The following is a 27,546-nucleotide window of genomic DNA, read 5'->3' on the forward strand; positions in this document are numbered from 1 at the left end:
GGGTATAATTACCCTTCATTGCCCCTCATTCAATGATTATTTATTGAATGGCAGCTACAGGAGACACTGCTGTTTTCCTTCATGAGGTCAAGGTTTTATTTCCGTTCATTATCAAAGCACCTACCAAGCAGGTATGTGCTAGGGATACACTCCTTCCTTTCCTAGAAGGAACTTATAATCAAATTTCCTCTCAGAACCACAGTCAACCCTAATACAGGTAGCAGATTTTCGAGAACTTTCTGTAGTACTGTTGTCTTGCGTATGCATGTCATGCTCTCAGAATCCCTCAAAGTTGATCATTTTAGCTGGTCCCTGTTCTCCATTTCCAGAGACTACAAACTCCCTTGAAGTTCAGGTCTCAAATATCCAAGTCAGTAAAGAAGAAAGTTACAAGGCCAGTGGCCAGTACCCAGTGTGTAGCACTGTGATTTTGTTGGGAGTACAATGCTTTATGAGCAAGTATGGCAGAACCATAAACTGGATCCATTTTAGCTGTGGTCGGTTATGCCCTTGGGTTTGAAATAATTACTTTCCTAGACATGTGGTTCCCAGATGAAATTCATGCTGTGATTTGATATTTTTAATGCAAAAAAATTTTTTTCTAGCAGAAATTCATCACCAGCTTGTCAAGGAATTTGATGACTAAAAATAATCTCCCCGTAGAGTGCATGAATGTGGTGTGCAGACTCGGAAAGAAAGAACACACCAGCGAGTCCGTGTGAAATGGAATGACATCACCAATGAACTGGGGACCCACTTTTTGACCTGACTGGTATCCAAAGCCTGTCCCACATGTCAAAAAAATTTTGAATCTATTAAATAATAAATGATTTCAAAGGCTTACTGTGGACACTAGCCTTGAAATGTATTAATTCCCTAAAGGCAATTACAGAGAGTCCAGCACAAGATACTCTTAAAATCTCCCTTTTGATTCTGAGATGGAATTTGCACTTGATCCATGTCTACTCTGTACACAACTAGGTGGAAGGCACTCTTCTCCCTTCAGCAAATGGTTCTCTTAGTTCCTGGGGAAAGAAACCACCCAGTTGCTTCAAAAGAAGAAGAGTACTGAAGCCGGGATTTATCCCTGGGGCATGTGAGCAGCAATGGGTAATGAAAGATGAAAGCTGAGGACACGAACAGATTTATACTGAGTCTCCATGCCCAAGGCCATTATTAAGGCTCTCAGGGCCCGGGGCCAAATTTAATCTGCAAACTTCAAACCCAGGAGTAGAAGCCAACTGGGGGCTGTCCGAGGGAGGGAACCACACAGCTATCTGGGGGAAGAGCATTCTGTGCTTGGGCGGACATTTCTGCAGCTGGAGGCAGCAGCTCGTGGTTTCGAGGAAGTGCCTTGCTGGGTATGGTTGAGGACAAAAAGTGGCAGCAGCTATCTCACCAGGCTAGTTCTGCAATGTAGTTCTAAGAGTTGTTACTACAACGTTAGCCTAAAGCCCGTTTCTTCCAGCCTTTCCAATGCTTAGATGAGCTACTTAATAAATCCCTTTCTGCCTAAACTAGTGAGTATGGATTTTATCATTGAAACCAGGAACTCGGCCCAATTTTAGAATCAGTCTTAGGGTTTTCCTTTGTGCTATTTAGTGTATCCTACTGCTTTATCTGACTTATCAGTTTAAATGAAATCTTTTGACCCCCTGGCTATAAAAGATTAGGAAATATCAGCATAATTATCCTTCTCAATGTTTATTATACAACTTCCTGCTGGCCCCAAAGTCTCCAAGTTTGGGGCAGCTAGCTTTCCTAAATAATCCCTGTGGATAGTCATAATCCTAAATACCAAATCTAGACTTCTTGGTGCCCGGTAGTCTCATTATCCGCCCCACAAACAAGATGCTAGCACAGTAGGAAGGAAGAGCACTGGGGGGAGGATGAGGGATCCTTCCACTGAAACTCAAACCTACTCTGTGTCCAGCTGATTACCCAGGTCCTGGTATGTCTCTCCACAGGATGATGAGAAGATAGAGGACTACTCACCTCATCTCTTCTTGCTGACCCCTGGCGTGTAGGTTTCTTCAATAAAATCTGATCTTTAAGCCATACTGCATGATGTTGACCCTATTTCATCATGTTTCTAAGCCCTGTTTCACCATGGGTGGTGACCACAAAAGGACGCACCTTACATTACAGTGAAGATCATTTCTCAGGATGTAAAAACCCCATAAGTCATCACAGAAGAGATCCATAACTGCAGCTTCGTGAATAAAAAAAAAATCAATAAAGCAACAGTTACTCTAAGCAAAATCCAATGACAAACTGGGGGAATATTTGCACCTCGTATCACAAAGGGCTTATTTCCTTAATATATTATATATATTATATAATATTATTATTATTATATATTATATATATTATATATATTATATAATTATATAATATAATATAATATATATTATATAATATATATATAATATAAAGAGTTCCAAATCAATAAGACCAACCCTCAATAGGCAAATGGGCTAATAAAATGGATAGACATTTTGTAGAAAAGGAAGTACAAAGGTAACACTAAGACAAGTGATTCTTAGATATACAAAAAGAGAAAATGTTATTTCAAAATATACTAAGACTCCATTTTGTACCTCCTAGAATGGCATAGACCAAAATGTATGATAGTCCATGGTGTTGACAACGATCTGGGGAAATGGGCATGCTTACTGATGGGAGTATGAATTGGTACAACCTCTAGGTATTGTTCAAATGATAAATGCACATACCCTTTTAACCCATATTCCAATCTTAGAGCTTTGTTCTACAGATACACTTGCATATATACAAACTGAATTATATACATTGCAGCACTGTTTGTGACAGCAAAATTTTTTAAATCACCTGAAAGCAGTAAGGAGAATAAGCAACTTCATCTTTGATGAAATGGCTAAGCCGCTTTCACCATGAACCTTAATATATATGAAGAAAGGCTGTTTTCTATGGTGATAATCCAACCTGAGAAAGGAGATTCAGGCAGGGAAATTGCATATTGCAGAGCTGGCAGAACTCAGCTCAAACATAAGTGGATTCCTGAGGTGCAAAACCAACAATACTTGCTTAGAACAAGAATTGGTGCAGGTCAGCTGTTGAAGTTTCCTCGGACCCTTTTGGAGACCACAGAGGGCAGGGGCAGCAGGTGAGGAAAGAAGGTTAACAGACCCACCATGGTGATGTCAGGTAGAAGAATGGCTGTCAGTAATAAGCTGCCCTGCAGTTGCTAACCTTCTCTGAAGAGGAGGAAAAGCTAGACCAGCTCACACAAGCACACATACAAACCCTGCTGATATCATGGGGGCTCGGGGAGAGGTTTGGCACTCTGCTCTGGTCCCTTCGCCACAAGAATTTCAGCAGATAGGTCGTCTCAGCAGAGGTGTCTCAGAAGACACTATTCATATCATATTCTGTGTGAACGGCGCCCCCTGGAGAGAATACAATATGGATGTTGTCCTTTGGAAATGGGTAGTGTATCAGCCCTGCAGGAAAAAGTGCCCTTACTAAAGGTGGGAAATAATCAAAAGGGGAAGAGCACAGCGCTTTACAAAAATACAAGAAAAAAGAAGGAAATCAAGAGGGAAAAATGACTAGCAGATAAAGAATAACAGCAGAAAAATCTTGCCACAAAGCCAGTGAAAATCATAACCAATCTCCATAAACTCGAGGAACTAAAGAAAAAATAACCTCTAGGGGGGCTTCCCTAGGGGGGCTTCCCTAGGGGGGCTTCCCTGGTGGCGCAGTGGTTGAGAGTCCGCCTGCCGATGCAGGGGACACAGGTTCGTGCCCTGGTCCGGGAAGATGCCACATGCCGCAGAGCGGCTGGGCCCGTGAGCCATGGCCGCTGAGCCTGCGCACCTGGAGCCTGTGCTCCATAATGGGAGAGGCCACAACAGTGAGAGGCACGCGTACCGCAAAACAAACAAACAAACAAACAAACAAACAAAAGAATATGTACCAATAAAGTTACTGGTCTTTAATGATAAAGAAAAAAAAATACTTTGAGCATTCATGCAAAATTATCAACTAATCTATAAAGGGAAAAAGTTTCAGATGAGCTTTAGACTTCTCCATAGTCACATTCAACAACAGAACACAGTGAGGCAATCCTTATAAAGAAAGGAGTGTGATCCAAGATTTTCATACTCAGCATATTTAATATAAACGCAACAGACAAATATTGTCAAACATGCCAAAAGTCAGGGAATATACAATTGTCCCTTGAATAACACAGGGGTTTGGGGCACTGACCCATGTGCAGTCAAAAATCTGCATATAACTTTTAAATCCTCCCAAATTTAACTACAAATAGCCTACTGTTGACCAGAAGCCTTACTGATAACAAAGTTGATTAACATATATTTTGTATGTTATATGTATTATATGCTGTATTCTTACAAAAAAGTAAGTTAGAGAAAAGAAAATGTTATTACTAAAAACATAAGGAAGACCCTGAGAAAACCATAATTCAAAAAGACACATGCACCCCAATGTTTATTACAAACTATTTACAATAGCCAGGACATGGAAGCAACCTAAATGTCCACTGAAAGATGAACGGGTAAAGAAGATATGGTACATATACACAGTGGAATATTACTCAGCCATTAAAAGGAATGAAATTGGGTCATTTGTAGAGATGTGGATGCACCTAGAGACAGAGTGAAGTAAGTCAGAAAGAGAAAAACAAATATCATATATTAACGCATATATGTGGAATCTAGAAAAATGGTACAGATGAGCCTATCTGCAAAGCAGAACTAGAGACACTGACATAGAGAACAAACGTATGGACCCCAAGTGGGGGAAGGGAGGTGGGATGAATTGGGAGATTGGGACTGACATGTATACACTGCTATGTATGGAACAGATAAGTAGTAAGAGCCTTCTGTATAGCATGGGTAACTCTACTCGATGCTCTGCAGTGACCTTGATGGGAGGGAAATCCAGAAAGGAGGGGATATGCGTATACATATGGCTGATTCACTTTGCTGTACAACAGAAACTAGCACAACATTGTGAAGCAACTATCCCCCGATTAAAAAAAAAAAAGAGAGAACATATATCTACAGTACTGTACTGTATTTATCAATACTGTAAGTTTACATCATGTTTACAAGATGAATTGTCTGTCAGTGCCTACATCAATATTGTTTTGCATGATACAAAACACTACGATGATCGGCTGATACTGTTCTTCCAATTACAAGAGAGGCGCACTAAACTGTAACGTAATTCTTTTAAGGTAAAGTTATAAAACAGTAAGAAAACTAACACATTATTAAGTTTATATTAAATATCACTCACCTTATGCCTAGGTAGGGATAGAATCTCCACTTCAATCCAAGTCTTGCACACAATGTTCTACACGATGAATACTTAGGTGATGATAATGATGATGATGACACAAAAATGTCTCATACAGTTCTTGCCATACAATTATTAGATTTTCACACAAACACACTCACATACATACACAGCAGATAAGTTTATTAAAGGTACAGCATGATGACTGTTTACTATTCATTAAGTGAAAGTGGATCATCATAAAGGTCTTCATTCTTTTTTCTTTTTTTAAAATTAATTTATTTATTTAATTTTGGCTGTGTTCTTCATTGCTTCAATGCTGCATTGCTGCATTGCTTCATTGCTGCTTCATTGCTGCATGTGGGCTTTCTCTAGTTGTGGGCTTCATTGCTGCATGTGGGCTTTCTCTAGTTCTCAAGGGGGCTACTCTTCGTTGTGGTGCGCAGGCTTCTCATCGAGGTGGCTGCTTCTCTTGTTGCGGAGCACGGGCTCTAGGTGCATGGGCTTCAGTAGTTGTGGCGCGAGGGCTCAGTAGTTGTGGCTCGCAGGCTCTAGAGTGCAGGCTCAGTAGTTGTTGTGCACGGGCTTAGTTGCTCCGCGGCATGTGGGATCTTCCCGGACAAGGGCTTGAACCCGTGTGCCCTGCATTGGCAGGTGGATTCTTAACCACTGCACCACCAGGGAAGTCCAACGTCTTTATTCTTGCCATCTTCATGTTGAGCAGCCTGAGGAAGAGGAGGAAGAGGAGGGGTTGGACTTGCTGTCTCAGGGGTGGCAGAGGTGCAAGAGGTGGAGAAGATGGAAGGGGCAGCAGGAGAGACAGGCATATTCAGTGTAACTTTACAGAAAGACATCATGATTTCTGCCTGACTTATTCCTTCTTCATTTCTCTTAAAATGTTTCTATACGGTACCAGTCATTCTTCCAGCATTTGCTTTAGTTTCAGTGCCCATATCATAGAAGGGTCCACGTCATAAAAGAAGTCAAAACCAGTCTTGAATAATCAAAATCCTTCTGCCAGATTGTCTAAGGTCCGTTTGTTTTCTGGCACTGCTTCTTCTACATCTTCTTCCTCATCGTCTGGCACTTGTTCCAAAGAACTCATACCCATCAAGTCATCTTCTGTTAATTCGTCCGGTATGATGTCTATTATATCTTAAATTTCTCCAAGATCTATGTCCTGAAATCCTTCACTCCCTCCCCCAACCTTTTTTGCCCTATCCACAATCTCTTTCTTGACTCCGTTGATTGGCTCTGTCATAAATCCAGTGAAGTCACACACGGCATCTGGACACAGTTTTCTCCAGCAGGAATTTATTATCTGGGGCTTGATGGCTTTCACAGCTTTTTCTCTAACAACGATGGCATCTTCATGGTGTAATCCTACCAGACATTCATGATGTTCTCTCTACTGGAGTTCTCTTCCATAGGGTTGACGATCCTTTCCAAAGAGTATTGTGTGTAATGAGCCTTAAAGGTCTTTATGATCCCCGACCTACAGGCTAAATTAGAGACGTTGTGTTTGGGGGCAAGTAAACCACTCAAACAGCTCACCTTTGGTGTTGAACTCACGGGGTTCTGGGTGGCCAGGGACATTGTACAATATCAAAAGAACTTTAAAAGGCTTACTGGAAAGGTGCTTCCTGACTTTGATGGAACCAATCCAGAAAAAGGGTTCTTATTGTCCAGGCCTTCTTGTACAATCAAAAGATTGGCAGCTGGTGTTTATCTCTTCCCTTCAAGGCTTGGGGGTTAGCAGATTTATAGATACAGGCAGTCCTGATTGTAAACCCGACTGCATTTGCACAGAACAGCAGAGTGAGCCTATCCCTTCCAGCCTTAAATCCTGGTGCTTGCTTCTCTTCCTTACTAACAAATGCCCTTCACGGCATTTTTTTTTTTTTCCAGAATAGGGAACTTTCATCTGCATTAAAAACCTGTACAGGCAGATACCCTTTCTCATCAGTGGTTTTCTTAATGGTGTCTGGGAACTTGTCTGATGCCACTTGGTCAGCAGAAGCTGCTTCTCTTGTTATCTTGACGTTTTGAAAGCCAAACCTCTTTCTAAAATTATCAAACCATCCTTTGCTGGCATTAAATTCTCCAGCTTTAGATGCTTCACCTTCCTTTTGCTTTAAGTTGTCATAGCATGACCTTGCTTTTCCTTGAATTATATTAGAGTCTATAGGTATGCCTTTCTTATAGCAATCGTGCACCACATAAAACTGCATCTTCAAGGCCAGGTAAAAAGGTATTTCGCAAAAAAGTGCAAGGTTTTCGCCCCTGCTGGTGTAGCTGCAGCAACAGCGGCTTCACGAGTTTCCTTTTCTTGTTTAAATGGCCCTTAACGCTGGGTTCATTTATCTTGAAATGGCTGCAACCACAGCTGCAGACCTCCATCTACGGTACATATCAAGCAATTTAACTTTTTCTTGTATCGTCATGCCTTTTCTCTGTTTCTTGGGAGCACTTCCAGCATCGGTAGTGGCACTTTGTGTGATTCCCATGTGTTATTCAAGGTTGCAGTATTGAAGTAAACACGAAGAAAAATATGCGAGACCTGCAGGAGATCACTTTTTACTACGACGTGCAATTTACTGGAGCCACCAACTGCTCATGCGGAGAAAATGTGTCACCCGGCATTTTATGTGAGCTCAGCACGATAGCAACAGGAGGTGGCTACGAAATTACTACAGCAGTACAGTATGTACCACAGTTGATTGTATGCAATTATGCCTTAATACCGATCTTTACTTTTGTTTACATTTCACTCAGCTGCGAATGGCGCAGTGTTTATTTGCATAAGTTTTGATAAATTTTAACTTTTTATAATAGATTTGTTTATTTTTTGGTAGTGAGTGATAAAATGGACTAGTACCTACATAATACTTTATGCATTCGTGACATACCTAACTTTTTCTTAATGTTTTTTGATATTTCTAGGCTCCACAATTCATCTGTGAGCTTTTACCATTTGTCACAAATCTCCAAAAAATTTTCCAACATATTTATTGAAAAAAATCCATGTGTGAGTGAACTCTCAATTTGAACCCATGTTGTTCAAGGGTGAACTGTTGTTCCTTTCTGGAAGAAAGTACTACAGGACAACCTTTAGCCAACCAAGAGACGACGGAGAATTTGGAGAGGTGCATTCATTAGATTAGAGCATAACACAAAAAACAAAGAAGAAGGCTCCTGCCCAGAAACTTACTGAAGACTCTTGACAGAAGCTGAGAGTGAAGCTTGTCAGAGGGGATCACCAAAGTAAGAAAGCCATGGCTCTGAATTGAGAGAATACAGAGCAAACTGCCTGGACTGGGCTAAACTGGAGAAGCAGCCAGACCTCAGATGGGTTTTAGGGCCAGGAGGGAAGGTGAATGGCCCAGGAAGTACCATAAGGCCTCACCTGGCTGAGAGAACCAGGCCACAAGTCCTAGACCCCAGACTTCATCTGTGAGAACAAAGTAGCAAAGAGCACCCAGGCACCCCTGAGGTCAGCAAGTACCAGATAGCATGTCTGAATCACAGTCCCTCCCCGCAACACCACAGGGGAGAAACAACAGTTCTGTCCCTCTACAAATCGAAACCAGGCTTAGGAACAGCAGGAGGGCACAGAGCAATTTTATCCAGTAACAATAAACACTAACGTATATTAATTAAGCGCTTAGTGTGCTAAGCATGGTTATAAGCTCTTTACATGTATTAACTCATTTAATCGTCACAGCTCTAAGAGGTAAATATTATTTTTACACCCATTTTAGAGATGCAGCAACTGAAGCACAGAGAGGTTAAGTAGAATGCCTCGGGCCACACAGAAAGTAAGTGGTTGAGCTGAAACATAAATACAGACAGCCTGGTTCCAGAGCCCATGCTCAAACCATTACGTAAATGGGTTATTTAAATCAGTCAACAAAGATAAATCTGAATCTTTATAACTATGGAACTGGTGAAGCAAATTATGTTATACCCCTTGAAATTTAATGTAGACATTACAAAGAAAGAAATAGCTTTATATGTGCTGGTATGTAATGATCTATAATATATATTAAGTGGAAAGAACAGAGTACAGAAAAGTGTGTTACATGCTACCTTTATAAGCAAAAGGTTTCATAGACACATGTACTTGTACCTGTATCGATACTTCTGGAAACATACTCCAGATCTCAAAATAGTTGTTACTTTTGGAGGGAGGGATAAGGAATCCAAGTGATCAGGGTTGAGGAGAAACCTGCTTTTATTGCTCCTCCCTTTTGTGCCTTTTGAATTTTATACCATGCACATATGTTGCCTAATCAAAAACAGGTGACCTAAATAGAGACAAAGACAGCTGAGGGGCCTCCCAGGGACATGAGATAATAAAGGCCATTTCACCAATTTGAGTGATGCCCTCTGGCAGGGAGAAAGTTTTGCTAGCAATAACTCTACAAGTAAAAGGAATTTCCTTCAGAAGAAAGAGAAAACAACATGACAGGATGTGTAAATGGGAGGTTTGACTCATGCACCTAGTTTTGATAGATTTCAGATTCCAAAGTGAGGTGTGAGGCCATGTGGGAACTTCAAAGCAGGTGCCAAGAACAGGTTAGACAAGGAACCCACACTGAGGCCCTACCGTGTTGAGAGAGGAGAGAGGAAGAACTTTGGGAGGAGGGTTCCTCTGAAGGGAGCTTTGAAACCTTCCCCTCAAAGGTAAGGGAGCTTCATAGGATGCCCTGGAGACCCACTCCAAGTAGGGTTGCTTACAGGGGCCCGTGACTGAGAAAGCTAAAGGTGACACAGGGGCTGCCCACACCCACAGCATGAGCAGGACCTCTCCTGCTGTCCAGACGTCATTTCAGTGGGTCCTGCCCTCGAGGGCAGCTTTGTGGTGTGAGGGGACATAGGTAGAAAGCAGACTGGCAGGAGCGGTGCCAAGAAGAGGGCAGATGCAACCAATCAAAAGAAAGGGCACGGGCTTCCCTGGTGGCGCAGTGGCTGAGAGTCCGCCTGCCGATGCAGGGGACACGGGTTCGTGCCCTGGTCCGGGAAGATCCCACATGCCGCGGAGCGGTTGGGCCTGTGAGCCATGGCCGCTGAGCCTGCGCGTCCGGAGCCTGTGCTCCGCAACGGGAGAGGCCCCAACAGTGAGAGGCCCGCGTACAGCAAAAAAAAAAAAAAAAAAAAGAAAGGGCGCTTCTCAGGTCACAGGATGGGTCAGTGAAGGCCCAGGAGTAGAATGCATGAAGGACATAGAAAACTGCCCATGAGAGTGGGCATCACTAGGCCCGGAGAAGGGAAGCCAGCCAGCATCCACCAGGAAGCAAGGCACTTTCTTACCGCTCACTTCGCTCCTTGCTCCCATGCCTGCTCTTGGCTCCTCACAGACAGTGTCCAGCTGGGGAGAGGCACGTGAGCAAGAGACGCTGTTTCCCCCTCTCACCTTTCCTGGATCACAGACTCTCACCCGCAACAGGCCGCAGCTGAAGTAAGGGATAAGCTTTAATTACTAGGTTGAGGTTGTGTTTGGGACTTAAAGCCACCATAAGGATTCTTATTACCTGAAAGTGAGCAGAATGTGATGCAAGTGCTGGAATCTCCACCCAGAGGGGAAGGCAAGGGCTTCCCTCCCACAGAGAGCTTTAAAAAGAGAGTAGGAAATAAAAATAAGTTGCTTCTATGGTCACAAAGTACAAGTCCTGCTTGTTCAGTGAGCTGGTTACACAAAAGGATTGGTGTGAAAGAGAGAGAATTAAAAGGCTGCCAATATGTATGACTTCTACCAATTATCCATGTTTGAAAAAAAGTCATGTATAATGACAGAGTACACAAAATGTTTAATATCAATATGCAAATTAAAATCAAAGGCAGTGGATGAACCTAGAGTCTGTCACACAGAGTGAAGTAAGTCAGAAAGAGAAAAACAAATACCGTATGGTAACACATATATATGGAATCTAAAAAAACGCAGACGCAGACATAGAGAATGGACTTGAGGACACGGGGAGGGGGAAGGATAAGCTGGGACGAAGTGAGAGAGTGGCACGGACATATATACACTACCAAATGTAAAACATAGCTAGTGGGAAGCAGCTGCATAGCACAGAGAGATCAGCTCGGTACTTTGTGACCACCTAGAGGGGTGGGATAGGGAGGGTGGGAGGGAGACGCAAGAGGGAGGAGACATGGGGATATATGTGTATGTATAGCTGATTCACTTTGTTATACAGCAGAAACTAACTCACCATTGTAAAGCAATTATACTCTAAAAAAGATGTTAAAAAAAAAATTCTTTGCTGAAACATTTCAGGTAGTTCAGAGTATTTTGGGGCATGAGCCACCCATCTCCTTGCATGGCCCTGCAATAAATCTTTCTCTGCTCTAAAAAAAAAAAAAAAAAAAATCAAAGGCAGTGACCAGTACTCACCTGGTACAAGCTCATAATGGATGACTTCATTATACCCTTATGTCCATTGTCCCATATGTAAGAAGGCATATTGAGTCACTCTTCTCCCCCTATTTCCATCTCCCTCTTCCTGGAGGTTCTCTCCTAAACATTCTATAAATTTATTTATCCAAATAAATCAAGTAAAGTTTTCTGTGCCCTCATTTTTAGTTCACAAGCTGTCTTCTGCTGTATTGGGGGCCAAATAACACATTTTATTTCTCCATGCCATGTGAAAATAAAGTAATTTTTAATTTTCTTACATCCCACCTCTTCTCCATTACATCCTGAAATATAGAGATCTCTACTGAATATTACATGTGTGGTTTGGAGATCAGATCACTGAAACTGTGAATGTATTCTTCATTTTAGTATGATGTGATAGTTTTGGAAAGATAAGGCAGGAAGCACCCAGAAGTGACTTTATATTTTTCCATGTGCTTGAAATTAACTGATGGATATTCTCATATATTAATTAGAGAGACCCAGGTCAGTTATATTATAGATAATAAAACATTTACTCTTGGGACTTCCCTGGTGGTCCAGTGGTTAAGCCTCCGCACTCCCAATGCAGGGGGCCCGGGTTCAATCCCTGGTCAGGGAACTAGATCCCGCACGCGTGCTGCAACAAAGATCTCAAGTGCCTCAACTATTTGGCACAGCCAAATAAATAAATAAATATTTTTTTAAAAATTTACTCTTAATCCTTGTAGATTGTTCAAAGACTATACAGTTAATTGCACAGACACGTGCATTTTACTTTTGTTTCCAGACAATACATCTCTGATTCCTTTGCAAAGCATGACAATCTCCTGAGCCAAAACCTAATTTTGGAAGTTTAGTTCTCCTGGAGGAGAATTTTGTTTATACAGTGCACTCCCAGTGGTTGACAAAGGTTTAAGTGTTTGTTGTGTGTGTGTGTGTTGAGGGGTGTAGTTCTTGTGTGATGTTTCTGTGAACATCGTTCCCCAAAGTTTTGTAACTTATATACCAAACAAGGACTAATTTCTTAATATATCAAGAGTGCTTACTTGATGTGAATAAGAAGACCAACCCACAGTAGAAAAATGGACCGAAAAAGAAAAGGTTTGGATCATTCCCAGGAAAGGACATCTAAATGAATCTTATACAAATGAAAAGCTTCATCATAATACGAGAAATAAAAGTTTAAATGATAATGTAATACCACTTTCACCTACAGATGGATAAAGATCAAAAAGTTTGATGACACATCTGAATTGACAAGACTGTAGAAAAGCAGGTACACATATCTACACAACTTTCTCAAAAGGGCTACTTGGCAGTATCTAACAAAATGACAAAGGAAGATATGTGTTAGTCAAAACTTGCAGAACCGTATACTAAAAAGGGTAAAATTTGCTGTACATAAGTTATACCTTAATTTTTTTAATGAAAACAGTTAATGTCAGTTGCCTCACAAGAAATTCTATATTGCCTTTAAAGAGAATGAGGGACTTCCCCCGTGGCGCCGTGGTTAAGAATCCGCCTGCCAATGCTGGGACCACGGGCTCGAGCCCTGGTCCGGGAAGATGCCACATGCCGCGGAGCAACTAAGCCCATGCGCCACAACTACTGAGCCTGCACTCTAGAGCCCGTGCTCTGCAACAAGAGAAGCCACCGCAATGAGAAGCCTGCGCATTGCAACGAAGAGTAGCCCCGGCTCACCGCAACTAGAGAAAGCCCGCATGCAGCAAAGAAGACTCAACGCAGCCAAAATTAAATAAATACATAAATTTATAGAAAACAACAACAAAAAAAGAAAGAATATATTATGTAAAATGGAGAATACTAATTCAAATTCTTCTATATTGTATTGTATGATGAGTGAACACTATTATTTGGAGAAAAGACAGCAAAAATATTAGACATAACAAGTTATAAGTGCATTTATTCCCTAACAAGTATTTTCCATATTAATTTTTATGACATGTTCAGTATCTGAGGACACTTCTTGGTCATAAGAGATTCTGAACATTTGTATAGCTTTTGATAGCAGGTTAGATCTCTTTTGACAGCAAGTGAGAAAAGATCTGATCCAAATACTGGCTTAAACAAAACAGGAACTTACTTGATTATGTAACTGAACAGTCCAGGAATAGGGCTTGCTTCTACGCTGCTGTCTTGGATTGAAGGCTGAAAAGTATCACCAGAGTGCCTCTCACTCTCTCTCAGCTCTCTCTCTCTTCACAGGTCAGTTCTCACAGGGTTCCCCCTTAAGATGTCAAGATGGCTACAGCAACTCTGAGCCTTGCATTAAACATAAAAATCTAGCAGGACAGAGAATGAATCTCTCTCCCAGAAGTCCCAGCAAAAGTATCATTACTTCTCATTGATTCTGAATCAGTCTGGCCAGGGGAATGCAATATTTGGATTGATTTAGATCACAAGCTCTGTGCCTGAGCCAGGGGTGAAGCCACAGCCAAAGCAACCACACTGGGGAGGCAGGGATTTCCACAGATGGGAATGAGAGTCCAGTTACCAGCAGAAGGGTGGCTGCATGGTGGGCAGAGAACAGCTGTCAGTAAACAGCAGTAGCCTAGATAATTGGCGTGCAATGGAAATCCAGTAGGAATGAGGATCTACCGAGAAAGAGAGGCACACCGAGAGAATGAGGGTGAAAATACGAGATGTTTACAGCCATCACTTGACATTAATATTTTAAATTAAAAAGTCAGTGTTTCTGGACTTGATATGCAATTTCAAAAACAAAGAATAATTCATGTTCCTGGACTTGATGTGCAATTTCAAGACTCAAGAATAATTGCTTTATTCTTAAAAAAAACAAAAAACACTTCGTAAAATGAGCTTTGAGAAGAAAATTTTATCCTGAGAATTACTGCAAGTAAAAGATTACTCTCATGTAAAAGCATGTCAGAAATAAAAGACAATGCTGGGAATCAGCTACTCAGTTCTAGATGGAATGTCTAATTTGAAAATGATTTATTCTTTTCCATGTAAGGCTCTTCTATAATATGTAAACTGGAGGTGATTTGTACAACTCGTGTAGTGCTAACAGCTAGAGTAAGAAGTTTGGGTTAGAAGCAGAGTGACTTTTAAAAATAGTTTTACAGTCCGTTTCTATATTCTTCAAGTACTTAATGGCAAGAAATGTAGTCCAAAAAGTTTTTCTAAGTCACTGAAGAGAATGAATAATTATCAGAGGAAGAAAAACATTTTACTAGTTTCTGAAGAGGCATTATCCTGCCTTGGCACAGGGCCAGGTGGACTTAGTGTGTACAATTTCTCCTGAGCTCCTCTGGCAAGGCTATTAGTAGCCTACCCAGCAGCTATTGCCCACTTCTTTCTGGCTTAATAATAATAATAATAATTACATACATAAAATAAAAGCCCTATTTCGATTGGGCAATGATGTGCCCATTTTCAGAGCCTAAGCAAATCATGTCACTCTCACTTCCCTTTTGTGAGTCTAGCGATGGACATGAGGTCAAATTCAGGCCCAAGACGTTTGCTGGGAGCCTCAATGTTTCTTCCTGCTTAGGGAGACTTAAGAGAAAGAGAAAGCCCTTTTGCTTGTCTCCTTCCTTCCTGCTTGGGACTCGGCGCTCTGAGGATACACTGTGTAGAGCAGCTGCGCCATCTGGTGGCCAGAACGGGCAGGACAAGGGAACAGCCCTTGTGCCCGACCGTCATCCAGCTGCTGAGCACCCCAGTCATCACCTGCTTTCACACGTTTTCTTAAGTGGCATATTATGGGTCATGTGCTTTGAGCAGTTTTAGTCGGATATTCTGTTTCTTTCAGCCAAAGTCATTCCTAAATGATATGGCTCCTCCTCAAATTTCTGACTCGGGATTGCCATAATAAATACCACACAGTTAAATTTTCCTCACAAAGACTAAAACAAAGGACTAAATAAATAAATAAATAAAACAAAGGACTGACCTTCAAAACTTCATTCTTGACGAACCACTATTTCTTACACTGACCTATTTATTTAAGTTTGATCCAGTGTTCGCCCTTGGAAAATAAAATTCAAGCCAGACCCTTTTTTTTATCATTTCCTTTGGAAAGCTATTAAATAAATTACTGAGATGACATTCCGTCACAGCTGACACCTGTCCTCCTGTTTCAAATATGACAATCAGTAAACTTTGAGGACGAAAGTGGACAAGGAAAAACCCTCACTCAAAGCCATGCGGAGATACTGCAGACCTCCCCGACAAAAGAGCTTGAGTATAGACAGAATGACAGGACTTTGTAAAGAAAACTTAAGTATCAAACGGAATTCGACTAGATGACCTTTAAGGTTCCTCTCAGCTCTAAGATTCAAGGATTTTAATGGTCTTGGATCTCAAGCCTTTTTTTTTTTTTCTTTTTTTTTTTGGCTGCGCCACATGTCACACATCCTGCAGAATCTTAGTTCCCAAACCAAAGGGCCCAGGTCCTAACCACTAGACCGCCAGGGAATTCCCCTGGATCTCAAATCTTAAAACTGAAAAATGTTTTGTGTACGACTCTGCAAAACATTTTATTACCATCTTCTCTGCTTAAATATTTAATATATACCTGTTCTTTGCTTTCTGACTCCTTATTCCCTATCTTTAACATCATGTAACCCAAATTCTATATCACACCTCTATACTAAAAGTGTTCTTAGTTTACTAATGACTGAAGATTCAAACTAAATCCAACACATTTTTCTTAATCTTTTTTAAATTAGATAATTTTTCTGCAAACGTGCAAAGAATCTCCATGTATTTTTTAGAATCCTCATTCTTGTATAAATGCCTACAAAATTAAAATTTGAATTCCTTGGTACCATTGGTATATTTGTAGCCCATATCTTTCTTGTCAGTTTTTGCATATGCCTTGCATTTTTTTCCCCCAGCTTTATATTGAGATACTATTGACATATAACAAGAAAATTTAAGGTGTACAACGTGATGATTTAATACATGTATATATTGCAAAATGATTACCACAATAAGGTTAGTTAACACCACCATTCCCTCACATAATTATCTTTTTGTGTGTGTGGTGAGAACATTTAAGATCCACTCTCAACAACTTTCAAGTGTATAATACTGTACCGTTAATTATAGTCACCACACTGTACATTAGATCCTCAGAACTTATTCATCTTAGAGCTGGAAGTTTGTGCCCTTCTTAATCTTTATCCTCCCTGGACTGTCTATTTTCCAACCCCTGCATGAAATTCTCTCCTTCCTTCCATCACATTCCTGAAACTTGAGGGTTTTTATTTTTCTTTGTAATCTTTATTAAGATACAACCAAAACATCTGGGGGAACTTTTTAAAATTGCACACATCCAAACTCCAGTCCCAGAATTATGATTCAGTGGGGCAGGTATGGGGTGCTTTGACCAAACAACCTATGTTTTTAGGGTACACGTTTCCCCTAATCTCTTCTCCCATCAATTCTGTTTTGTAAGCAGGGAAGAAATGGGAAATGGCTGTTGGTTAGGCTACCAAGTTCTGTTCAACATCACACAGTTAAATTTGGGTTTTATGCTACTGAGGAAAAAGGGTTGGCCTTGCTATTAAAAGAGACAAAGGGGAACTTCTTTGCAAATAAGAAAATATCCACTCACCAGAAGGAAAAGAACGATAAATTAAGCTTTGTTAAAAGTAATAACTTCTACTTACCAAAAGACACCATTAAGAGAATGGAAAGGTAAGCCACAGAATGGGGAATTATATTTGAACCATATATTATTGAAAAGAGGCTTGTATCCAGAATGTATAAAAAACTTACAAAGCAGTAAGAAAAATATGGACAACTCAATATTTATGAGGAATTCTGAAAACTGCCTGTGGGAGAGCCAGTTTTCAAACATTTACTGGCCCTAGAGGATGTGAAGCCATCTTACAAAAATGTTAGCCAAGTAAGAACTTTCTAACTCCCCGTCTTGCCTTCCTACCTCACTCCTGTTCTCACCTCTCTCGCAGCTCCTTGCAGAGTTACAAAGAGCACAGAGCTTATAGTCGGAGGTGAGTAAGAATAAGAAGAGCAGTACACACAGGTGTGTACTTGCAGCAGGTACCAGAAGGGAAAACTTAATTACTGACTTGAGGCTATTTTCACACAGCATTTTAGGGATATTTTCACTAGGTATAAAATTCTGCATTGGCAGCTCTTTAGCTCAGCACATTAAAGGTATCATTACTCAATCTTTTGGCTTCAGTGACTGCTGCTAAGAATTCAGCAATCAGTCTAACTATTGCTTCTTTGACAGTCAACTGTCTTAAGTTGCTGCTATTAAGAGCAGCCACTTAAGCTGCTCTTAATAGTTTCTCTTTGCCTTTGGTTTTCTTGGTTTCCCTATGATGTGACTACGTGTGGCTTTCCTTTTACAAGTCTTCTTGTGATTCACCAGGCTTCTTGAATTCGTAGGTTGAGGTCTAGAGCTGAAAGATTCCCAGCCATTATCTCATTAAATGTTGCTTCTGTCCCATTGTCTTTTACTTCTTTTAAAACTCCAATTAAACAAGTTAGACATTTTCATTCTGCTCGCTTTTCTTCTTCCATTGTTTTTTCTCTTTGTGCTTCATTCTGTGTGGTTTCTTTTGTCTTCATGTACACTAATTCTTTCTTAACTGTATCTAATTTGTCCTTAAATGCATTCGCTGATTTCATTTAGGTTACTCTATTTTTTACCATTAGAAATTCTATTTGGTTCTTTTTCAACTCTGATGTGTTACTTTTTAAAAATTCTGTACAGTTTTCTACTAAAATATTCAAGCTTCCCTTTTATCTACTTCACTTTGATAAGCATAGCTGCTTTACAATCTGTATCTGGAATCCTTGAGGATCTGTTTTAGTAGTCTGTTATATTTTATTTTTCTTGTTCATGGCATTTTTCATCTTGTATACCTGATTCTTTTTTACTGTGTCCTGACAATTTTATTTTTAATTATTTGTAAAAAAAATTTGAGGCCTGCAGTGATGTTCTCTTTCTCCAAAGAGAATTTTCATTGCTTCTGCTAGGCAGTTGGAGGCACAAACAATCCAAGATTACCCTAATCCAATTTCACAGATTGACATTTTCTGGGCTGCACAGATGACTCAAGAGCAGACTGCAGTACAATTCACCCTTATTTCTAGTGTCCGTCCTTCTAGTCCCAACTCAAGGTGCAGGGCCCTTACTGTGGTGGGCCATGGACTCCAACTTTTGTCTTCCTAGCCCCAAAGGCAGTCAGGTCTCTCAACTCCCTGTTCTGTATTACTAGACATCCTCAGAACAAAGTGACACCACTTCCAGGCACATCTCTGTGGATTTTCCTCTTCTCCAGGACCTTAGCCTAGGAATTTCTCACTATTTGTTAATTTGCTATTTCTAGAAAGATGATGTTATATCTTGTTCAGCATTCTAGCTGTCTTCAACAGAGGATTTGTCTAAATTACTTAACTCCTCATTCCTGGAAGTAGAAGTGTACCCTCTACTTTTCCATCTCTTCCTACTTACCATCCTGTATCTTTCTGAGGAAGCATATACTGAGTGGAAACAATGAAAGCTGGGTTCTGGTATTACCTTCTCCATTCATTTGTATGGCTTAGAGCAAATTACCTAACTTTTGGCTCTCAGTTTTGTGGAAACAAATTAAAATTAACCCGTCCATCTCTTTAAGGAAATTAAAGGAAAACATTAAAGGAAAAATATATCATGTAGTCCTAAAAGAACTTTTGTGCTGTTCTCCAAAATGGCTTAGCCTGTGCTGATATATATAGCAAATTGCAACCTTATAAACCAAATAAAAATTTGTTTGGTTACCTAATTATTCAGATTTAATCAAGATGTTAAATAATATTAAATTTGACCATGTTTTATATTAATCATAGGTGATATAGACTTCTATTGTGCTCTCTTCTCATTCAACATGAAAAAATAAGAATTCGTTTGCCATCATTTTTAAAAATAAGAGATACATACAAATATTAAGGTTTCAAATCTGTATGAATGTCAAAGATTATAAATTATGTTTCAGATAATTATGGCAAGTTTAAAACATAGCTAATGTAAGATAGTATTGTTAATGTGTTAACCAGGATAGATTAGTTATGCTGCAGAATTAAATAATCCCAAACTTTTGTTGGTTTAACCCATTAACGTTTATTTTTCACTTACATGAAGTTAGCTGCAGGTACCGTGGCTCCTCTGGACATCTCCCTTCTAAGCACACCTGACATCCAGGCTATTCCCATCTTTTGGTTACACCATCTCGACATTTAGCTTCTACTGTTGTAATGGCAGGAAAAGAGAGAGGCATCAAGAACTAACAAGTGCTCTTTTCTCTACACTTTGTCCCAGAAGTGACACATGTCACTTCCACTCACATCTCATTTGTCATAACTAGTCACATAGACCCACTTAACTACAAGGGAGCTGGGAAATGCATGGGAGCACATGGATATTCAGTGACTAATAAATTATAATAAATTCCATCACTTTAGATGTGATTGAACTTAAAATGAACTCCTTGAAATATTTCCAAGTAGTTGTTCCCAAAACAATAGGAAAATCATGGTGTGATTTCCAACATTTGAAGAAGCAAATCCTCTGCTGTCTCCCCCCTGCAGTGGTTAATTTTTTAAGAGGTTCTGACAGCTTCAAAACATAAAACACAGCATGGAACTTTGTTTATTCTTGGATAGTTGCCTTATATTTAAAAGGCAGGAGTTGGATTAAATGATCTCTAATGTCACTTAATCCTTGAAATGATTGTTTAAACAACCAAAAACAGTTATTTTCTATTTCAACTTGGAATCATTTTAATTCAGAATTCTGATTTTCTTAACCAAAACGAATTATGCACTAGAAGTTCCAGCCCCTTGGAAAAGAACATTTGGTAAGTGAACTAGCGATAAGGTAAATCTCATGCAACTGGTTTGTGTCACACAGGATTTCTCTACTAGGACCTTCATTTTTTTTTTTTTCCTTTTTGCAGTACGCGGGCCTCTCACTGTCGTGGCCTCTCCCGTTGCGGAGCACAGGCTCCGGGCGCATATGCTCAGCGGCCATGGCTCACGGGCCCAGCCGCTCTGCGGCATATAGGATCTTCCCGGACCGGGGCACGAACCCGCATCCCCTGCATCGGCAGGCGGACTCTCAACCACTGCGTCAACCAGGGAAGCCCGGGACCTTCAGTTTTTTAATGAAGGCATTTTGTTAAGCAACATAAGTTAAAAAAATATGGAAACACCATTTCTCAGGTGCAATGGCAAGGGGTAAGACCAGTTTATTCAAAAAATTAACATGAGCTTACATCATTAAAGCTTTGCTCTTCATATATAAGTTAGCATGCCTGAGTTTTAGCAGGAGAATTCTTTAGTAAGAAAATTTTGCGAAGTTTGTTAATAATGTTTCCTGTGTTCTGTTTATTGGTAAGATGTTGAGAGACTACTGGTAATAATCTCTAAACTTTTCATTGCAAAATCAGATCCTAGAGGGTCTAAACAGGTAGATGAAGCAGATACAGGGGAGTTATGGAGACAGGATGGAGCTTGTTTAAAGTGGGGACCAGTACCAGCATATTGTTATGCAAGAATTTGGGTTCACGGTGTCAAGATCTTCCAATTTAGGAGTGAAGGAAAGAGAGCTGTTAAGAAGGGAAGGAGGATGCTGGTTTAGAATGGAAGAGGCAGGGATTGTTGGGAGAAGGGAGAAAGACATTAGCTTGATTTCTACACTTTCCTTCCCTCTCGGTCAAGCAATGTCCTCCTTATGTGAGATGTAAGAGGAAGGGAAACTAGGAAAGCAAAGGCTGTTGGATAGACAAAAGTAAAAGTTAAAATGGTAACAAGGCTCTCTTAGAAGTCAAAGACCAAAAATAAAAGAGGCAAGGATTAATAACAACAGTAATAGTAATAGTAGTAACTAACAGTTATTGAGAATTTACTGTGTTCCAGGTCATATTTTAAGAGCTTTACATGTAATTATTTATTTAATCCTCATACCACTGTGTAGTAAAGAATTTGACCTCCATAGAGAGGTCTGGCCTTTGTCCTAGCTCTGGGAGATAACCTCTACACTCTTGGAATTTTCCAAGTGGCAAAAGTGTCTCTGTTATTCATGGTGGGTCCCTTGGACCACACCTGACATTTATGCTAACAAGGTGACCCATGGTGGGCCCCTAGGTAGTTTATGCTAACAAGATGATTCAAGGTGGGGGCTGGCCAGGAAGAAAATAGGGTTGTCATATCATCATTTCTAATCTACCTTTTTGTTCTGGAGTTCTTAGCTAATACAGTCATGTAAAGTAAATAAACAAATAAAGATTGGAAAGACAGAAACAAAACTTCGTTATCTGTAGATGATAAAACACTAGAATTAAAGAGAGTTTAGCAAGTTTGCAGGAAATCATGTGAACATCAAAAAATCAACTGTATTTATATTCACCAGCAATAATAATTAGAAAATGTAAAGATACTCTTGTTCTAAGAATCGAAAACTAACAAGTTTCTGTTTTCAGGTAAAATGAAGTAAGCATATTTCCAATCTTTCCCACTGAATGCAGCTATAAAATGGACAGAACGCATGAATCAGTCCTCTGATGACTCTAAACATAAATAGGAAAAATTCTCAACATCACTAGCCATCAAGGAAATGCAAATAAAAATCACAATGAGATACCACTTCACACCCCCTCTGATGGCAATAATAAAAAAGAGAGGCACTTTTTGGCGAGGATGTGGAGAAATTAGAACACTTATACAATGCTGAGAGGAATGTAAGATGGTGTGGCCACATATTGAAGAGAAATCCAAGAGAACTGAAACCTACCCCCACAAAAACTTGTACACAAATGTTCACAGCATCATTATTCATAATCGACAGAAGTGGGAACAACCCAAATGCCCATCAACTAGTGAATGGATAAACAAAATGTGATATATCTATACAATAGAATATTATTCAGCCATAAAAAGGAACGAAGAATGGATTCATGCTAGAACATGGATGAACCTTGAAAATATTATGCTAAATGAAAAAGCCAGACAGAAAAGGCACATATTGTATGATTTCAAAATCTGTATTAGTCAGGGCTCTCCAGAGTAGGAACTGGCTCACAGGACTGTGGGGCCTGGCAAGTTCAAAACTGGCCAGCAGGCTAGACATTCAGAGAAGAGCTGATGTTGTAGGCTTGAGTCCAAGGCAGAATTCTCTCTTCCTCCAGGGACTCAAGCTTTTTTTTCCTAAGGTCTTCAACTGATTGAATGAGTGACTTCTAATGGGTATGGGCTTTCTTTCTCAGGTGATAAAAATATTCTGGAATTAGATAGTGATGATGGTTACACAATTCTGTGACTATATAAAAAGCCACTGAAATGTACACTTTAAAAGGTTGAATTTTATCATGTGTGAATTATATCTCAGTAAAGGTGTTATTTAAAAAATTCTAGCGGAAGTTTTTATAAATATAGACAAGCCAATTCTAAAACTTATTGGAAAGACAAAGGAACTAAAATGACGAAACCAATGTTGAAATAGAAGAATTTGAAGGAAATGCACTATTCAATCTTAAGATTTGCTATAAAGCTACAGTAATCAAGAGCGCTACCATGCATTCAGTCCTGATTCCTAAGATAAAGAGATTTTAATATGAGGAAATTTTTTTAATCTAAAAATTTTTGTCACTTATTTATTCCATTTTTTATATATTCTCATTTCCAAAAAAAGGATATTAGTCACCTTACCAAAATAAATACAGTATTGAATGAATGAATAAAAGACAAGTGAAAACATAAGATTAAAACAAAGTCCAAAAGTCACTTAAAAGTAATAAACAAACATACAAACCATAAGATCCTCTCCACCCTCTAGTAGATTTAGCTGAGAACTTTCCTAGAAGCCAGCCCCCAAAAAGAAAAGTCAGTTGCATGTCCACAGTATTCATAAGAGATAAAAGCAGATACTCAAGAGAGAATACTGATTCCTGATTTTGCAAATTGAGAGAAATTTCTCCCATTTAGGAAAACACAAGTGTGTGGGGTGAGTAGGGTGTAAAATGTTGACAGCCTTGGAGCCAGCAGCTTCAGCAGTGACAAGTAGAAGTATTGCTGGCACAAACATCCACAATTTGACACTGGGAATCGGCAGCCTGGGAACAGAGATCAGTAAGAGTCAGCAGCCAGCAGGGGTGTGGCCTTTAGTTGGCCTTTGAAAAAAGACAGCAAGAACAGAAACTTCAAGGCAGCCAAGAGAACAAATTCACAGAACACTTGTGAAATACCACATAGATTCCGAGAACTCTTTACAAGGAACAGAGGTGGGGAGAAGAGATAGAGAAATATTGCTATGTGACTATTATTCAGCTCCTCAGACCACCTATGTCAGCAGTCCCCAACCTTCTTGGCACCAGGGACTAGTTTCATGGAAGACAATCTTTCCATGCATGGGCTGGGGGGAGATGGGGGGGCAGGGGATGGTTCAGGTGGTAATGCGAGCGATGGGGAGTGATGGGGAGCGGCAGATGAAGCTTCCCTCGCTCACCTGCCGCTCACCTCCTGCTGTGCGGCCCAGTTCCTAACAGGCTGCAGCCTGGTACCAGTCCATGGCCTGGGGGTTGGGGTTCCCTGACCTATGCGATATGTTTATCTTTTCTTTCTTTCTTTTCTTTCTTTCTATTATTTTTGTCTGCGTTGGGTCTTAGTTGTGGCACATGGGATCTTCATTGAGGCATGTGGGATCTTTCATTGCAGTGCGAGAGCTCTTCATTGTGGAGCTCAGGCTCCTCTCCAGTCGTGGCGTGCAGGCTTTTCTCTTCTCTGGTTGTGATGCGCAGGCTCCAGGGCACATGGGGTTTGTAGTTTGAGGCACGTGGGCTCTCGTTGAGACACGCAAGCTCGGTAGTTGTGGCACACGGGCTTAGCTGCCCCACAGCATATGGGATCTTTGATCTCTGACCAGGGATAGAACCTGCATCCCCTACATTGTGAGGTGGATTCTTTACCACTGTACCACCAGGGAAGTCCCCTGTTTTTCTTCTCATTTTTTGTTTTTATGAGACCAACCCATGAATTTGTTTAAAAAAATTAAAGAGAACTGTGTTTACAGTGGACAATAGCAGAAGTCTGCCCCTTTGAGCTTTATTCCCAAATTCCCACTCCTCTTAAGCAATTTCTTTAAATTTTTTTGGCTCTTTCTTCTGGTTTTAACTCCATTTACATAAATTATGTGCTTACATTGCCATTTCTTTATTTTTTTATGTTAGCTATTACCTATTGACTTGCTGTTATGGTAAATGAAGATTTAGTTCTCTTAAGTCATCTCCCTCAAATATATTTGCTCACATATACTTCCTCATTCCCATTTACCAAATTAGTTACATTGGCATTTTTGTTTAAATAAATGTTTATTATTTATATTATTATGATTACTTTCTATTATTCACAGCTGTGTGATAGTGTATACTATGATAACATTTCATACTTGAACAACTTTATGTTCTTCCTGGTATTGATAATTGCCTCAGGGTCTTTTGGTTACTTGTTTGCTTATTTCCCAAGTCAAAATCACTAATTCAACTCCAAACTATCCAATAGAACTAAAAATCATTTCTGAATACATTAATTTATTTATTTGTGGCCGTGTGGCTTGTGGGATCTTAATTCCCTGACAAGGGATCGAACCCATGCCCCCTGAAGTGGAAGCACAGAGTGTTAACCACTGGACCACCAGGGAAGTCCCCTGAATACATTAAAATACATCAGATAATCTAGAAGTAGTTTTCTCCCTGGAAGTATCCCTCTTGGAGCCCTCTGCCTTCATTCTCTTAACTGTACTGGTCACTCACTAGGCCTACTGCCCAGCTGTCATCCTGAAACTTCCCATCACTAAAATCCTGGGAATTCTTTTCCCCTTGCTTATATGTTAGATATTCTGTTTCCTGGATCCAGTGTTTTTCTCTTTCTTGGCTTCTTCCTTTTTCACATCATTCAGTGTTCCTGAATAAAAGTGTCATTATTTTACCCTTCTTATTAGAGTGATAATATGCCTATAGAATTTTAGATTGGAAATCATTTTTCTTCAGAATTTTAAAGCACTGCTTCATTTTTTTCTCCAGACTAATTCAATGTTCTTGTTTTGTTTTGTTTGTTTTCTGAGTCCTGACTTGCTTCTCCTTTCTTTGAATTTTCGCTATGGCTTGTTTGTGCATTTATTTTTGGTTGTCTTTGTCTCTCTTAAGTCTTTTTCAAATACCTAGTACACTTTTGTTGTCCATTCATATTTTTAAATAAGGCACTAAAACACTGATTCAAAGATTTGAGTATCCTGTATGGGATTCTCTGTACTTCCTGGACTTGAGTGCTTCCTTTCTCATGTTAGGGAAGTTTTCAGCTATAACATCTTCAAATATTTTCTCAGGCCCTTTCTCTTTCTCTTTCTCTTCTCCTTCTGGGACCCCTATAATGAGAATGTTGGTGCATTTAATATTGTCCCAGAGGTCTCTGAGATTGTCCTCATTTCTTTTCATTATTTTTTCTTTATTCTGTTCTGTGGCAGTGATTTCCAGCACTCTGTCTTCCAGCTCACTTATTCGTTCTTCTGCCTCAGTTATTTTGCTATTGATTCCCTCTAGTGTATTTTTCATTTCAGTTATTGTAGTGTTCATCTCTGTTTGTTTGTTCTTTAAATCTTCCAGCTCCTTGTTAAACATTTCTTGTATCTTCTCAGTCTGTGCCTCCACTCTTTTTCTGAGATTTTGGATCATCTTTACTATCATTACTCTGAATTCTTTTTTAGGTACGTTGCCTATCTTCTCTTCATTTAGTTGTTCTTGTGGGTTTTTATCTTGTTCCTTCGTTTGCAATATATTTCTCTGTCATCTCATTTTGTCTAACTTTCTGTGTTTGTGGCCTCCTTTCCACAGGCTGCAGGACTGTAGCTCCTCTTGTTTCTGGTGTCAGCTCCCTGGTGGGTGAGGTTGGTCCAGGGGCTTGTGTAGGCTTCCTGGTGGGAGGGACTGGTGCCTGCCCTCTTTTGGGTAGAGCTGGGTCTTGCAACATGGATGGACCTAGAGATTTATCATACTAAGTGAAGTAAGTCAGAAAGAGAAAGACATATACCATACGATATCACTTGTATGTGAAATCTAAAATATGACACAAATGAACTTATCTATGAAACAGAAACAGACTCACAGACATAGAGGAACAGATTTGTGGTTGCCAAGGGGAGAGGGGATGGGGGAGGGATGGATTGGGAGTTTGGGATTAGCAGATGAAAACTACTATATAGAGAATGGATAAACAAAACAGTCCTACTGTATAGCACATGGAACTATATTCAGTATCCTGTGATAAACCATAATGGATAAGAATACGGAAAAGAATGTATATATATATATACACATATATATATATATAACTGAATCACTCTGCTCTACAGTAGAAATTAACACATTATAAATCAACTATACTTTAATGAAATAAATTTTTAAAATATAAATTAATTAAAAAAAAAGATTTGAGTAAGTGTGCCAGACTTTCGCCTGGTAAGGTTCACTGTGGAATGACTGAGCGTGCATTTTAAAATTTTCTTTAGAGCTATTCACTTTCTCCAGGGAAAAAACCTTGAACCTTCTGATTGGTGGGTACATGGGAACAGAGCTATGGGCCTTCTGGCTTTCAGCTTTTTTTGGAGTTGAGAAACTCAAGAGAATGAGTGGACGGTCACCCTTCACCATATGGACTTTGTCACTCTTTATAGTATGGTGCTTCTGCTTTGCCTACCACTGTGCTTGTCCCTGAATTGGGACCTGTCTTTTCAATTTAACCATAGATTAAGGCCTCCAGTCTTCTGCTTTGGGTACTGGAGAGAA

The 27,546-nt window shown here is 39.9% G+C and overlaps 1 protein-coding gene across 3 annotated transcripts in view; it reads right to left on the bottom strand.

Annotated features, from left to right (window-relative positions):
* Positions 1 to 27,546, bottom strand: part of NCOA1 (nuclear receptor coactivator 1) — a 366,502-nt gene that overhangs the window by 314,266 nt on the left and 24,690 nt on the right. For all 3 annotated transcript variants that reach the window (XM_027113708.1, XM_027113710.1, XM_027113709.1), the window contains exon 2: positions 19,851 to 19,961. The gene's annotated coding sequence lies outside the window, so the exon portion shown is untranslated. The remainder of the gene's footprint in view (positions 1 to 19,850; positions 19,962 to 27,546) is intronic.

This window comes from Aethalodelphis obliquidens, unplaced genomic scaffold, assembly GCF_003676395.1.
Source record: "Aethalodelphis obliquidens isolate GAN/ISIS:26980383/991018 unplaced genomic scaffold, ASM367639v1 scaffold12, whole genome shotgun sequence".
Classification (NCBI taxonomy): Eukaryota; Metazoa; Chordata; class Mammalia; order Artiodactyla; family Delphinidae; genus Aethalodelphis; species Aethalodelphis obliquidens.